This window comes from Entelurus aequoreus, linkage group LG15 (assembly GCF_033978785.1).
Source record: "Entelurus aequoreus isolate RoL-2023_Sb linkage group LG15, RoL_Eaeq_v1.1, whole genome shotgun sequence".
Lineage (NCBI taxonomy): Eukaryota > Metazoa > Chordata > Actinopteri > Syngnathiformes > Syngnathidae > Entelurus > Entelurus aequoreus.
In genome coordinates, this window is record NC_084745.1 from 51,997,017 (window position 1) to 52,002,016 (window position 5,000).

General features: G+C 34.3%; 1 protein-coding gene across 2 annotated transcripts in view; it reads right to left on the reverse strand.

Moving 5' to 3' along the window:
* The window catches only part of LOC133630255 (retinal-specific phospholipid-transporting ATPase ABCA4-like), a 152,267-nt gene that overhangs the window by 144,853 nt on the left and 2,414 nt on the right, over window positions 1–5,000 (reverse strand). The window lies entirely within an intron of this gene.

Genomic DNA, 5,000 nt, shown 5'->3' on the forward strand with positions numbered 1-5,000 from the left:
TTCTTTAATGCTAGGTTCACACCAACGGCGCTTTGACGGCGCTTTAGAGCGGCATGCAAAGCGGCGTTATAGCGTAACAAAGCGTGATTAAAGCGTGAGGGTCCTAATGGATGGTGGGAAAGCTTGTAGTGAAACGGTTTTAAAAAATTCTGCGCTCTGTCAAGAATGGAATAAAGCGCCGAGAGCGTATGAAAGCGTGAAAAAGCGTGACAAAGCTCAGCAAAACTTGACTCAAAGCGTAGGAAAGCTTAACAGATCTTGGTTCAAAGCGCGCACCCCAGTCTACAACTACAAATAGGAAGTGACTGTGATATTGACTAGTGACATTGAAACTTTATGTCAAACCAACACAGGATTACAAATCCATTCTCTTTTGCATCATTGCCTTTTTTATACCATGATCATTGTTTCTGTACTTCTGTTGTTTGATGTTGCACTTTGACATTACTGTCTATCATTTTTCTGTATGAAAATGTTAATAATAAAGAGAATATGTTACGTTTTATAAAAGAAATGCCTTTTATTATTTTCAACTAGCATGAGAAATGAAAGATAGATATTTATTAAGATGACAAAAATAAAAGAAATGAAGATATACAACATAATATAACGGAAAAAAAAGAGAAATTGAAAAAATAAATGAATATAAAAAATGGGTGGATAATTGCCTTTTATTATTTTCAACTAGCATAAGAAAGGAAAGATAGATATTTATTAAGATGACAAAAATAAAAGAAATGAAGATATAAAACATAATATAACGGAAAAAAAAGAGAAATTGAAAAAATAAATGAATATAAAAAAATGTGTGGATAATTGCCTTTTATTATTTTCAACTAGCATAAGAAATGAAAGATAGATATTTATTAAGATGACAAAAATAAAAGAAATGAAGATATAAAACATAACGGAAAAAAAAGAGAAATTGAAAAAATAAATGAATACAAAAAATCTGTGGATAATTGCCTTTTATTATTTTCAACTAGCATAAGAAATGAAAGATAGATATTTATTAAGATGACAAAAATAAAAGAAATGAAGATATAAAACATAATATAACGGAAAAAAAAGAGAAATTGAAAAAATAAATGAATATAAAAAAATGTGTGGATAGTTGCCTTTTATTATTTTCAACTAGCATAAGAAATGAAAGATAGATATTTATTAAGATGACAAAAATAAAAGAAATGAAGATATAAAACATAATATAACGAAAAAAAAGACAAATTGAAAAAATAAATGAATATAAAAAATGGGTGGATAATTGCCTTTTATTATTTTCAACTAGCATAAGAAATGAAAGATAGATATTTATTAAGATGACAAAAATAAAAGAAATGAAGATATAAAACATAATATAACGGTAAAAAAAGAGAAATTGAAAAAATAAATGAATATAAAAAATGTGTGGAAAACAGTATACTGAGTTTTTCACATTTTTTTCTTATTTTTGTTGTAACAATGCACAACAGAGCTTGATAATCGTGTCAGAGCCTGATTTAAAGCGTCAGGATCGCATCAAAGCGTAATAAAGTTCAATAAAGCCTAATAAAACGTATCAAAGCGTGATTTAAAGCGTATCGAAGCGGGATCAAAGCGTGAGGAACGGTAACAAAGCGGCAACTAATTCGTATCAGAGCGTATCAGAGCGTATCAAAGCATAACATTACTTCAGAGATCGGGATATTCGTGGAAAAATTGACAAAAATGACGGCGCTTTGCTCGCCGCTTTAAAGCGCGGCAAGCGGCGTTGGTGTGAACCAGGCATAACAAAAAGGTAGGGGTGTAACGGTACACAAAAATTCCGGTTCGGTACGTACCTCGGTTTAGAGGTCACGGTTTGGTTCATTTTCGGTACAGTAAGAAAACAACAAAACATACACTTTTTGGTTATTTATTTACCAAATTTGTAAACAATGTCTTTATCCTTTTAACATTGGGAACACTATAATAATTCTGCCCACGTTAATCAACATTAAAGGCCTACTGAAAGCCACTACTAGCGACCACGCAGTCTGATAGTTTATATATCAATGATGAAATCTTAACATTGCAACACATGCCAATACGGCGGGGTTAACTTATAAAGTGCCATTTTAAATTTCCCGCTAAACTTCCGGTTGAAAACGTCTATGTATGATGACGTTTGCGCGTGACGTCAATGGTTGAAGCGGAAGTATTCAGACACATTGTATCCAATACAAAAATCTCGGTTTTCATCGCAAAATTCCACAAAGAAGAAAGTTGTAGGTGGGATCGGTGTATTAGCGGCTGGCTGCAGCAACACAACCAGGAGGACTTTGACTTGGATAGCAGATGCGCTATCCGACGCTAGCCGCCGACCGCACGGGATGAAGTCCTTCGTCGCGGCCGTCGATCGCTGGGAACGCAGGTGAGCACGGGTGTTGATGAGCAGATGAGGGCTGGCTGGCGTAGGTGGATAGCTAATGTTTTTAGCATAGCTCTGTGAGGTCCCGTAGCTAAGTTAGCTTCAATGGCGTCGTTAGCAACAGCATTGTTAAGCTTCGCCAGGCTGGAAAGCATTAACTGTGTAGTTACATGTCCATGGTTTAATAGTATTGTTGATCTTCTGTCTATCCTTCCAGTCAGGGGTTTATTTCTTTTGTTTCTATCTGCAGTAAAGCCCGATGCTATCACGTTAGCTCCGTAGCTAAAGTGCTTCGCCGATGTATTGTCGTGGGGATAAAAGTCACTGTGAATGTCCATTTCGCGTTCTCGACTCTCATTTTCAAGAGGATATAGTATCCGAGGTGGTTTAAAACAGTGCGTCCCCCAACCACCGGTCCACGGACCGATTGGTACCGGGGAACCGATTGGTACCGGGGACCGATTGGTACCGGGCCGCACAAGAAATTAAAAAAATAAAATAAATAATAAATATTTTTTTATTTTTATGAAATCAACATAAAAAATCACAATATATACATTATATATCAATATAGATCAATACAGTCTGCTGGGATACAGTCCGTAAGCACACATGATTGTATTTATTTATGTAAAAAAAAAATAAATAAAAAAAACATTTTTTTTTTTTTTTTTTTTTTAATGAAATCAACATAAAAAACACAATATATACCTTATATATCAATATATATCAATACAGTCTGCAGGAATACAGTCCGTAAGCACATATGATTGTATTTATTTATGTAAAAAAAAAAAAATAATAATAATTTTTTTAATTTTTTTATTTCTTGTGCGGCCCGGTACCAATCCGGGCCCGCACAAGAAATAAAAATTAAAAAATTTTTTTTTTTTTTTTTTTTTTTTTTTTTTACATAAATAAATACAATCAATACAAGAAATTAAAAAAAATATATATATGTATATATATATATATATATATATATATATATATATATATATATATATATTAATATATATTTTTTTTTTTAATGAAATCAACATAAAAAAACACAATATATACATTATATATCAATATAGATCAATACAGTCTGCAGGGATACAGTCCGTAAGCACACATGATTGTATTTATTTATGTAAAAAAAAATAAAAAATAAAAAATGTTTTTTTTAAATACCCCCCGCCGGTCCGTGGGACAAATTTTCAAGCGTTGACCGGTCTGCAGCTACAAAAAAGGTTGGGGACCACTGGTTTTAAAATACAAATCCGTGATCCACAATAGAAAAAGGAGAAAGTGTGGAATCCAATGAGCCAGCTTGTACCTAAGTTACGGTCAGAGCGAAAAAATATGCGTCCTGCACTGCACTCTAGTCCTTCACTCTCACGTCCTCATCCACAAATCTTTCATCCTCGCCCAAATTAATGGGGTAATCGTCGCTTTCTTGGTCCGAATCTCTCTCGCTGCTGGTGTAAAACAATGGAGAAATGTGAGGAGGCCTTCCTCCTGTGACGTCACGCTACTTCAGGTACAGGCAAGGCTTTTTTTTAATCAGCGACCAAAAGTTGCGAACTTTATCGTCGATGTTCTCTACTAAATCCTTTCAGCAAAAATATGGCAATATCGCGAAATGATCAAGTTTGACACATAGAATGGATCTGCTATACCCGTTTAAATTTAAAAAAAAATCCTTTCAGTAGGCCTTTAATCTGCCTCAAGTTGTGGCTCAGATTAAATAAAATGACCAAACTTTTATTCTACATATAAAAAGTGCAACATTAAACAGTTTCAAGTCAACTCATCATGCTTCATTTATTACAGCATTTGGGAAGCCTGTAGTTGATTTTTATTATGTAAATGTTATATTTGTATCAACATGTGATAGCAGGGACCCTGCCATTCAAAACTAGGCTGCTCCATTACTAATGATTAATGTAACTATAGCTGAAAAAATGGTACAATAGCAATAGGAGAGACTACTCATCCCTGAACACCATGGAGTTCATGTAGGCTTAATGATGCACTTACATTATTATATCAACTATCAGAGACAGAAACTCTTCATTTAACATAATGTCCTTTTTTGCGGCTTCAACCGAAACGGTTCAATACAAATACACGTACCGTTACAACCCCTACAAAAAGGGCGTAGAATTTCTACCGATTTTCATGCGGACCTGGAGGGGGCTTTTTCTCCATATACACAGCGTGCCGGCCCAGTCACGTCTTAACATCTACGGCTTTTGGAGAGTGCACAACTGCGCACACCACAAGAAGGCGACGAAGCAGAAGAACGAAGAAGAGACGGTCATGGCGACGACGAGTGACAGAGAATAGAACGAGGATGGACAATTCAACCCTAAACTCACTCCTTTCCTGCAAATTAAATGTCACAGATGCTGCCCACACCTATGCTCCTTCAAAGGCTGTGCTACTGGCTGCAAAGCATTGCACTTGCAAATACAACAATGAGTAGAGGAGTGTTATGTGTGTGTATATGTGTAAATAAATAAACACTGAAATTCAAGTATTTACTTATATATATATAAGATATATATATATAAGATATATATATATAAGAGATATATATATATATATATATATACTATATATA